Here is a 12344-nt window from a genome sequence, read left to right as displayed (position 1 = left end):
TTCACAAATATCATCCAATTTATTCCTTTCAGATGCATTTGAAGTCACTGTTGGCCTTAAGGTGATTATAGAACGAAGCCACACCTCAAATTTTCAAGAGCACAAGACTTTAGAACCAAACAGCGCTCCGCGTAGAAAATCTATCCCATTGGTCACCACCAGCAAGCAAGCAATTTGATTGGTTTTCAACGCAATCTAATGTCAGATACTCTCGTCTTGTGCACTTGAAAATTCGAAGTTTGGCTTCGTTTTATAATCACCTTAAGTGTTCGAAATATGAGTCAAAACGGTACATTCAGCGTTATACAATTCCTGCATGACAGGAGAGAAGCTATGTTATAATGAGAACCTTACAAACATTTAAATTGCAGTAAATTTTTAGTATCTCGATATATTTGCAAACAAGTCCTCAAAAAAACTCTTCCATTTTTAGAATCTGTGCCGATTTTGATCATCGGTCATCTAGATCCGAAGATATTCCGAAATTTCTTGATGAACCAACGCATAGTCATAAACCACGTACATATTTATTTTTTGAGTAATGACCATTTATGTTTCTGGTACCCCTCCGGCAAACAAACCGATTTGTATGATTTTTCCAGAGAAGCTCCTCATTACTTGATATGGTATAGTCCACATTTTCTGACTTTCTGATTACATTATGATTTATCCCGTAAGGCATCTTTGGTAGTAAATTTAAAAACATCGCCAATATTTTCACGTTAAGCTTCTATAGTTATACCGCCATAATTAAAAGTACCGTCAAACGGGGCTTCTTTTGACATTATTTCCACATTCTTTAACTTTGAGAATTTGTAACTCTTAGAATTATGGATAGATGTTGATAATTTTTGCCTATATTTAAGTTGTATATGTACGCAACAAATGTGCAAAATATGAGGCAAATCCATCAAGAAATAACAAAAATGCTTGAATAGCGAAAAAAGTGTGTCCTTCAAGACAAAAAAGGGGCTACTTTGGACATTTTCACAATTTGCTAATGAAATGATTTTTCCTTATAACTTTCAAACTGATTCAATAGATTGTCGTCCACTGTGATGTTATGGAACGTATTTCATTGATAAACTTATGTGGAAAATTGCAAAACTAGAATCAATTACACATATATAACAAATTTCAACGAAACATGCCATTCATTATTCTCAGTTTGCAGTATGAAACATAAATTTTCAACTTCCTCTTTAATGGAACTATCAGTTACGAATGCTCTATTTTCAAGTTGGCATAAACGAACGACATAACTACTAGGTACTGCGATGATAAATGAGTTATGTACAAAAACTCTTTTTTTTCTATTCTTACTGTTATATGAACGATATGTTGAAGGATCACATTAATACCGGTAACTAATTTGATACCAGTAAGCAATTTTCATTAAAAACGCAATCTATGAAGTAAAGTTTAGTAAGATCGTAAAGATGTAAGTTTGCTTTTGTAATATGCTTTTAGCTTCTTAGCAGTTTAGAGCTGGCTTAAGAGTAGTTTAATTTAGGCACTTGAAGGATGCAACTGTTCTGTACTACAAATTCCTGTAAAATATGACGAAAAATAGTTTTTTAGAGATTATGTTGTGAATTTGGCATTGGTACGTATTGAAATATATGTGTTTAATAAACTACCGAAAAACTAAACATTACATATAATTTGCAATTGGATTAGATGGACAAATTGATGTGAAGATTTGCGAAAAAGTTACACGTCTTCTCAGTGAGAATCGAACTCACGACTCCCCGATCTCTAGTTGGGGCGTGTTACCACTACGCCTACGAAAAAGGACCACGTGATTATTGAGCTGAAATCGAATTCAGGTTAACTTCTGTGTTCATGAGTCCTCTCATGGCGTAGTGGTAACGCGCCCCAACTAGAGATCGGGGAGTCGTGAGTTCGATTCTCAGTGAGAAGACGTGTAACTTTTTCGCAAATCTTCACATCAATTTGTCCATCTAATCCAATTCCAAATTATATGTAATGTTTAGCTTTTCGGTGGTTGTTAAACTTCCACTCGGCTGGTTGGCCGTAAACCACGATTCATAATTAAAAACAAGTATGTGTTTTATGTCTATTCACTTTTACAAACATTTATTTTATTTTTTTATGTTGTAAAATACACAAACCAAAACATTATAATAAAATAAAAGTCGCAAAAATAAGACCTTTGATCAGTTATTTTAATAAAACAACAATTTTAAGCAAAACAAATCATAAGATTTTCTTGAAACATGACGATTCGATAGTTTTGTGATGCTCCCAATAAGTTTTCAAGACATGGGTAAAATTCAAACAATGTTTGTATAGCTAATGTTTTATACCTTGTGAATATTTATTCGGGCTTTTTTGAAATGTTTTCTTGTTTATCCTGTCATTGTTAATGTTGTTCCAAGAAAAAATCATGCCTAGTGGTAGAGAATATATTGGTTAATAAATGTGCTGAAGACACAAAATTGCTCAGATTAATATTTACGCTGCTAATAAATACAAAAGGTGAGTGTCCAAAGTAGCCCCTGGAATAGGGACGTTCCGATATTGCGAAGTATCGATATTTGATTCGATACGATTATCGAATCAAAGTATCGATACCACCGATATATTGATTCAAAATATCGATATATCGGAATATCATATGATATATTTAAGCGGAGAAAAATTTACGATTATTGCTATTTTGGCCGACATTAAAATAAATGTCTTCTGTTTAGATACTTTTTAGTAAAATTTGAACTAAAAATGCTTCTTTAAACACAAAACAAATAATAATATATAGAGAAAACCCTACAATTGTTTTCCACTTATGAGATGATGTAACAATCAGGCAAGTTGTTGGTAGGTGGGAATAAGTGTTCAGTCAATAAGGCAATCCATGAGACAGCTGCGATCAGCTGGTTTTTTGTTTACCATGAGTTTTTGACGTTTCACGATGTGACCGTTCGATTACAAAAGAAAAAGTAAAGCTCTGGTAACACTCGCATGTTTGGTTTACCCCTTCGCTTCGGTTGCATATACACTTTTAGCTGTCAGTCCTATCACGGAAAGTCCTCATGGATAGCCTTATTATCATTTCCTATCCCTTAGCTTTCTCAAGGATGTAGCCACGACAATTTTCGACTGCCAAAAGATGCGTCAACTTCGTCTAACAGGCAGATTTGTCCCAAAACATTGTCTATGGTAACGGACGGGAACCCTCATACAGCCGTCTAGGACTGTACCACAATTGTTTTCCATATACACACTTGGAAAAAAAACTACCGACTTCGGTAATTCATTTACCGAAATCTCAACAGCTGAACGGTCGGTAATGAGTTCGGTAAACGAATAAATTACCGATCAATCAGTAATTTGGATCGAAAGAACCAACAGTCAAAATTGCTGACTGATCGGTAAATTTTACCGAAACCAACAAGACTGCATTGTAATTAAATTTACCGTAAATCTGTAAATTTGAAGCCAATATTGATCCCTAGAATCACCGAAAAACTGTAATTTTTTCAAGCCACCGTTAAATTTGTGATTATTAAGGCATTATTGAATAGAAAAATTCTTCCTAGCATTACGCATTAAAAAAAGACATACTCTTTAAATACTTTTTCAATGATCGAATTTTTATTTTGCGTTTACAGATGCGTTTTAATTAATTCAATTTACACTTAAATGAAACGCCATGGCACTTATTGTATTCATTCACTGCATTCCATGAAAAAAATTTGCTCTAGTCGTAGTCAATGTGTTGGTGTTTGTTACACCCCGCCGATGAACAAAAAGAAATTCTTGTCGGAGGGATTCGGTGACACATTGAAAACGTGGAAGCACTGAATGGATATGCCAAATGCAGTTTTTATGTCGCCTCCGACAGGAATAACCACCGGACCCCAGCATACCGCACATCCATCGGTCACATCCGGAAAATGCCCACGAAACACTAGCAGTGGGATGCTTTCTCCGTCCTGGTGAAAGTCGTCTTCGGGCTAAAATATTTTAATATTAATATAGAACATTTTGAAGTTCATATCGGTTATACCTGTATCCATCTCACGAAGCCTGCCAAGGGATTGTTTAGAGCAGCATTCTCATTCCTGGACCGTTTAGAACCACTGTATTACTTACGAACAATATCTACGATTCGCTCATCCTCCTCGCGTATTTGCTCCAGCACTTGCTCCATTTTATTTTGCCTTTAAAACGCTTATATTTGCGGAAACATTTCCTTGCGACGCGATTCACAGGTAGTCGAAAACAAACGAATATGGCGGATTTGACAGTTCGTGCGGCTAGATCACCGAGTTCGGTGATGCAGGGGTGTGTTTACCGAACAGTCAGCTTTATATTTCACCGACATCAGTGCTTCGAATTATTTAACGATTTGTCAGTGAAAATTTTTACCGTGTTCGTCGAATCGTGATAGAATCACTGACAATCGATAAATTTAGTTACAGTTTTCGGTGAATATGCTGTTATTTACCGATACGTCTGTATTTTATTTTTTCAAAAAAAGTTACCGAACTCAGAAGGTCTGTTTAAGTGTGTAAACTTAGTGACATAAGTTAGTAATGGAAATGGATAAAATTTGGATGACGAACTACAAATAACCTCAAATTATGACGAACTACAAATAACCTCAAACTGAGATCATTCAATTTCAGACCTTTTCGAGAGTTGTTCAAACATAAAAGTAACCAAGAGATTTTTCGATTTAATCGAAAGGCGGTAAGTTGTAATTGGTTGGTGTGGTATTCTGTAAGTTTATGTAACTTTTGAAACTGAACAACTTTACCGAACAATCTAACCAACTTACCATTTTTGAACTAAATTAAAAAATCTCTTGGTTACTTACTTTTTCCTTTGAAACTCTTTGGGAAATGTCTAAAGTTTCGTAATATCAGTATACACAAAACTTCAGGTTATTTGTAGTGCGCCATCCAAATTTCACCCAATTTGGACTACCAGAAGCTGAGATACAGATTTTGTATGGAAAAACAGTCTATATTAATGTACGATATATCGGAAGGAAATATCGATATTACCGATATATCGAATAGAAAATATCGATACCAAAATATCGAATATCGAAAGCAAAATATCGATATTCCGATATATCGGAAGTATCGGAACGTCCCTACCCTGGAATCACAATGGTCGGAAAAAAGTGAAGTTTGGCCAAAACTATTTTTATCGCCTTAATCGATGAAATATGTAATCTGAATATGTTCTTTGACGTTTTTGTTGTTTCAGAAGGAGTTATTCACAAATTACGTAACTTTGAAAAAAAGATTTTTTTTAATTAAAATTGTTATCAAACTGGATTGAAAGCACGCATTTTGTTTATATTTGATCGAGTTTGATCAAAATGTGTATGAATAGTGGTTAAATATATTTTAAATAAACTTTGTATGAAAAATATCGTCAAGATATATGTAAAATATTGAATTATTCAAATAGCTCTAACATGCAAATCAGCAAATTTCTGCAAAAAATTTAAAGCTTTTTTGTGAGATCTAAGGATGCTTTTTGATGTGCAATATTCGAAATGGCGGCGACATGACGCGACAAGAGTTGTTTTTCATGTTCAAAATCATCAAAATTACTAAAGTGGAATATTGAATAGTATTAAAACTTCAACCAAATATTTTTTTCCATCATCATGCTCGTTAAAAGTGTTGAACCATAACCTTTCAGATAGTGGATAACTTTGGGGAAATATTGCATTCCTAAATTATAAACTTTGTGCTTTATTTTATAGTTACATTTTTCAATTTTTTGACTTCAGCCGGTTTGCCTTCATAAAAGTCATAGAAATTTAAATTTTAGTTCAATTTCAGTTAAGGATCATAATAATATAACACATAAGGTATATTTTAAAATTAAAAAAATCATGAAAATCTCAAAAAAATTTTTGGTAGTTTTGGATGCCCCTTTATATGGAGCCCGACCATTGTGCGACGGTAGTCCCTTCAAAAAAGTTTGCTTGGAATTTTTGCAAGTATAAAAAGTTGCTTCCTACATCAATCTGTTCGTCATGGTATCATGAAACTTCGGAATTCATGCAAAATATTTTCTAATATTTTTGATACAAAAATGTTCAGTACAAAATCCATCCGTTTTAACGCCAATCTTTTTTCCATTATAGAACGTAGAAAAAAAAAACAAAATGTTTTGTTGTAAATAGTACAAAAACCGCTTAAGCTCTTCAGTGAGGCATATTGCCAGCAGTGTTGTGAAAAACTCAATTTCTCACAACTCACATTTGAGATTTTTCATGCGTGAATTGTCAATCACGCAACTCAGCAGTCAAAAAAATCATGGATGACTTGGCTCACCTTTTTGACTCATTGTCTCGTATTTCCACAGTTAACTCCCACACGGCAATAATTTCTTGTTAGTCTGGTAAAATTACAGTAATCTTTTCTAACGTAAACAACAACATTCAGGTTTCACTAGTTTTTGCCTGGTTTCGCAACTGAATCATTTTTTACGGTTTGAGATGATTGAATTGATTTTGCATCAACATTTCAAGCGTAAGATTTGCGAAGCAGATCTCTAATGAGTTTGCTCTCACGGGAGAGCATATTGATTGAGATTTGAGTGTGAGGCTATCAACCATGATTGCCAGAGATTTCGTCTAAAAGTTTAAGAAATTCTACGGTGAGTTCTTGAGTTTTCGGCAGGAATTTAGTATTTTTTTTTCCCAATTTCAATTTAAGCTGAAATTATCCAACAAATTTCTTTAGAAGTTCTTCCAACATTTTTAAGAATGTGTTACTCTTTGAAATCTATGAGGCCTTCCTTAGCTGAGTGGTTAAAGTTTGCGGCTGAGCAAAGCCATGCTGAAGGTGTCTGGGTTCGACTCCCGGTCGGTCCAGGAACTTTTCGTAATGTAAATTTCCTTGACTTTCCTGGGCATAGAGTTTCATCGTACTTGCCACACGATGTACGAATGTGAAAATGGCAACTTAGGCAAAGAAAGCTCTCAGTTAATAACTGTGGAAGTGCTCATAAGAACACTAAGTTGACTAGCCGGCTCTGTCCCAGTGGGGACGTTTATGCCAAGAAGAAGAAGAAGAGAAATAAAAGTATAAATCTGTTGAATAATTACTACTCAGCCAGTGAAAAAAAATTCAGGAAGTGCTCAGGTAAAACTGGTAAAAGTGTGCTTGGAGAAAACACTAAAAATTTCTGAAAAAGAATCTCTTAAAAGCTTGGTTGAATACCAGGAAAGTTCGTGAAAGAATCACAAAGGATGAGTGAGTTCTTGAAGGTTTTACTGTATTAGACAAAGAAAGAATATTTTCCGTAGTGAAAATTGAAATTTACAAATAACACTGATGTGCAGCGATATGAGACAAAATCACAAATAAATTAGTAGTTTACGGAACAAGTTGCAGAATGATGATTATTACAGCACGAGTCGTAAATTACAATGAGTGCTGTAAAAATTGAGTTCTGCAACGAGTTGCGTACAACATTTTTTGCAATTTCTTAGAAGACCAATTGAGGGTATCAGAAATTGTATCGGAATGCATTCACCATTATTTTACAATTTCTGAAAAATTGTTGTGTTATGGTTCATTACGCAACTCAAAACAGTTGCGTAATGAGAAAGCGTTGCGTAATGAATTATTACAGCACTGATTTTAGTTGCGTAATGACTATTCCAGCACTGTATACTTCAGTGCAGGAAAGTAGGCCGTTTCATGGCAGATTGGCTTGATGAAAAACAGCCTATTACGATGAGAAGTTAAAATTAATACAAACCTTTGCAAACAACAACATTTTTAAAAATCTTGATACTTCTGTAAAACAAGAATTTGCTAGGCCTTCCTAGGCCCCCTTTAGAAAAAAATCCTAGCTAAGCGAATGCTAGTATGTTATCATAAATTGTTTTTGTAATGTTAAGTTCAATTGCTGTAATAAATTTTTGGCCTTTCGTTTAGGTTAAGCTAAAATATAAATTCAGCATGTTGAATTAACTAAGATTAAAAGATGTTATGTGTGGTTTTTAATAAAAAAATGTGAGAATTAGTGTATTTTTTACGCAGCTCAAAACACTGACGTTAAACTTTTACCAGCATATTAACGTTAACATTCTTAGTGACAGCATTTAATGACTAGAAAAAAGCACCATTTACCAGCATATCTCGGCGTCAGTTGGGAACAATGTTGTTTTTCCCTCTATGATTCGAACCATTTGCATCGATAACTGTTGACTTTTTTTCCATTCGATTTACTTATGCAAATTAGATGGACCTCTGCGCCACCCCATTGCTCGGGCAAATACGTGCCTAGCTCCCAGTAGATAAACGATTTACATATTTGATTTAGGTTTGATAGCATTATCACCGCCTGTTCATGTCCCGTTAACAACCTTTGGCTCCTACTAATCGGAATTGGAGCAACAGGTTGAAATGGTTTTTATATGTATGTCTAATGACTATATGGACATGACTTCGCATGATAGCGAACCTATCAATTGTTTAGCTAACACTTTACATTTGCTGAGAAACTGGATTATTATGGATGCTATATAAATCCACTTTGAAGTGGTGCTTCTACGGAAATGAATGACGCCAAAGTACTCTAATCTGCTTGAAGTATTTTTAGTAAGCCATCATTTCCTGAACAGCTTACATGTGATGATGTTCAAATGATGAAAAATATAATCTATTATGTCCTTCAGATGTCTCGTCTCCGGCATCCCTCTGCACAATCTTTCAAGCAATAAATATTAATACAAGCATGCAAATTGTACCCATCGACATCCCATTGACATACAATAGATTTAATTTGCTGAATAAACATCCCGCCATGAGTCCTTCTTCGCAGCATCATAGTTTCTTTCCCTCAAGCTTTAGTGTTCAAATCAACAACTCCGTCCAACCCGTTGTTAAACCAGTTGAATTTCAAATCTGGAGCGCCCGGATACCGAAGATGGTCGGTCGTCTTTCGAGCGCAACACGCGCTTTGTGCAGGAAATGCAAACCTAAATTCATCCAGCCAGCAGATGATTGACGTCAACTTGACAATCTGATGTGACAATCTCAGCACGACAGCATAGCACGTGGGGGCTAGAATTGACAAAACATGATAATGTTCGCCTCTTCTTCGTGCCGTCCCATGCATCAGCAACAGGTCCCTCGTCATCTGGAGGGTTTCGGCGCCAACAGTATTCCTTTTCTAGTCCTCGCTATAATTTTATTCCACGAATGTGGTTCCCTGTCCGTGGAGTATGGAATGGGATAGTAAGAGCCGCCAGCAGAGTAGCAATGTGCTATTTTCATCCAATCATGTCAACTCAAAAAACCTACTTCATATGGCTTGATTGGGAGATACAATTGAAAGTTAGATATTACAACTACACTTTTCTATTATTATGCCGACAAAACTTGGCAAGACACATCGTCAATGTTATCATTTTCATTTTGTGATTACATTTGGCTGAATAACAGGCAGATGTGTTCAATTTTTGTTAATAGTTTCATGACCCAAAAATTGAATATCCCATGTTTTTCTGTTATGAATCATGAATCACATGAGTCTCACATGAGTTCTGCAAATGATATAATGACGGGAAATGTGGTTTTTACTAAAAATGGCAAAGCCGAAAACGATCTCGTTGCCAAAATTTTCATAAGATTTATTATTACTCAGCAAAATTGACGATTATCACTATGTCACATATTTTTTCGTTTTATTATTAAGATTAAAATATTCAAACTAACATTTTACATTTTATAATATTAGTTTGAATTTCAATCAATGAAAATGACGCAATGGGGCGCAATTGATCACCATCAGTGAATCAAATGTCAATCAACACGCAGCAACAAAAACATTGCCCTCTCCTATTCTTGTTGCAACAATTCTGTTCTGCAACAACAGTTGATCACCACTTGCACAGAATACGACAATGATCGCTCACCACGTATCCAGCGATTTTCTTAGCATTGCATTGCAATTTTCGAGAACTTTTTCCGTGTTGGTGCCACATTATAGAACAGCATCCATAAAACAAATTCGATTTTGTGTTTATAATGGACCAATGCACGAGTTCATTATTTGACGTTTGAGCGGTGCCGTGTTATTTATGTGGCCATGGTAACGAGTGAATTTGGCACCGCTAAAATGTCAAATTTGTGAACTCGTGCATTGGTCCAGCGATTCTTGATCCTATCAGTTTTTCTTTATTTATTCAAAAGCTGGTTAGAATACAGCATACATAAAATCATACATCGATAGTAATCTTGACGCTAACATTTCTTTGCAATCAAAATTTGATTTATGGTAATGGACAGAAAAAAGTACGCATTGGAGACATGACAAGGACGTCTTTCAAGCATGAGAAGCTTCTTCGCAAAAAGCATGCATTGTATGGTACCAAAATCTCCGATTTGAACCTGCTGAACGGGAGTTCGGGAAGCTTTAGACTGCATGACATAAGATACAAACTTTCATCACATAAACGAAAATCCAATTAATTAACTCATTAATTTTTTTTTAATTTTTTATTAGTATCATTCCAAACATTACATTCATTTCTTATATCTAGGTGTTCTGTGTTATAAGACAACACTATCATCCTAATTAGGTAAAACAAATTTAAGATTTAATTAACATTTTGTTAACAACATATTACATTTCATTTGCCGTAGCAGTTCAGATTTTTTACAGGTGAGTTGATTTCACCTGCTTATAAGAGAAAAAAAAACGCTTTGAATATACTTAACCTAACTTAACCTAAACATATAACGCATTAATCGTGGCAATAGAAGATTGTAACGATTTTTGCCTATAATTATTTATTATTTTATTTGACATTTGTTCCAATGTTTCAACATTGGATATTCTATGTAACTCATTGGTACTATACCAGGGAGGAAGTCTCATTTTCAAAATTTTATTTTGAATTCTCTGCAGAGCTTTCTTCCTGGTATTACAACAGCTAGTCCATATTGGTACAGCATACAACATGGCTGGCCTGAAAATTTGTTTGAATATCAAAAGCTTGTTCTTTAGACAAAGTTTTGATTTTCTATTAATAAGGGGATAGAGACATTTTACATATTTATTACATTTGGCTTGAATGCCCTCAATGTGATTTTTGAAAGTTAAATTCTTATCTAGCATGAGCCCTAGATACTTAACTTCATCTGACCAATTTATTGGAACCCCTCTCATCGTGACAACATGTCTACTTGAAGGTTTCAAATAAAGAGCTTTTGGTTTATGTGGGAATATTATTAGTTGAGTTTTGGAAGCATTAGGAGAAATCTTCCGTTTTTGCAAGTATGAAGAAAAAATATCCAAACTTTTTTGCAATCGACTACAGATGACACGCAGGCTTCGTCCTTTGGCGGAGAGGCCTGTGTCATCCGCAAACAAAGATTTTTGACATCCCTGAGGTAACTCAGGTAAGTCAGATGTGAAAATATTGTATAATATTGGTCCCAAAATGCTGCCTTGAGGAACACCAGCTCTTACAGGAAGTCTTTCAGATCTGGAGTTCTGATAATTAACCTGAAGTGTACGATTTGACAGACAACTTTGAATTATTCTAACAATGTATGTTGGAAAATTAAAGTTTTTTAATTTTACAATCAAACCTTCATGCCAAACACTGTCGAATGCTTTTTCTATGTCTAGAAGAGCAAGACCAGTAGAATAGCCTTCAGATTTGTTGGAACGGATCAAATTTGTTACACGTAAAAGTTGATGAGTAGTCGAATGTCCATGGCGGAATCCGAACTGTTCATTGGCAAAAATTGAATTTTCGTTGATGTGGGCCATCATTCTGTTCAAAATAACCTTTTCAAAAAGTTTACTGATGGAGGAAAGCAAACTGATTGGACGATAGCTAGAAGCTTCTGCAGGATTTTTGTCTGGTTTTAAAATTGGAACAACCTTAGCATTTTTCCATTTGTCAGGAAAATATGCTAATTGAAAACATTTGTTAAATATATCAACTAAAAATGATAAGCTACTTTCTGGAAGTTTCTTGATGAGGATGTAGAAAATTCCATCATCGCCAGGAGCTTTCATGTTTTTGAATTTTTTAATAATAGTTCTCACTTCTTCCAAATCAGTCTCCCAGGCATTTTCGCAACCGTTCTCTTGATTGAGAATATTTTCGAACTCCTGAGTAACTTCATTTTCAATTGGACTAGTAAGTCCTAAATTAAAATTGTGCGCACTTTCAAACTGCATAGCAAGTTTTTGAGCTTTTTCGCAATTAGTTAGTAATAATTTGTTTTCTTCTTTCAATGCCGGTATTGGCTTCTGAGGTTTTTTCAAGATTTTCGATAATTTCCAAAAGGGCTTAGAGCCAAGGTCCAATTGAG

General features: G+C 34.8%; 1 protein-coding gene across 2 annotated transcripts in view; it reads right to left on the bottom strand.

The window, feature by feature from the left end:
* Positions 1-12344, bottom strand: part of LOC5578593 — a 230297-nt gene that overhangs the window by 39232 nt on the left and 178721 nt on the right. The window lies entirely within an intron of this gene.

The sequence above is a fragment of the Aedes aegypti genome, chromosome 2 (genome assembly GCF_002204515.2).
Source record: "Aedes aegypti strain LVP_AGWG chromosome 2, AaegL5.0 Primary Assembly, whole genome shotgun sequence".
NCBI classification, from domain to species: Eukaryota; Metazoa; Arthropoda; class Insecta; order Diptera; family Culicidae; genus Aedes; species Aedes aegypti.
This window is presented reverse-complemented; position numbering and strand designations above follow the sequence as displayed.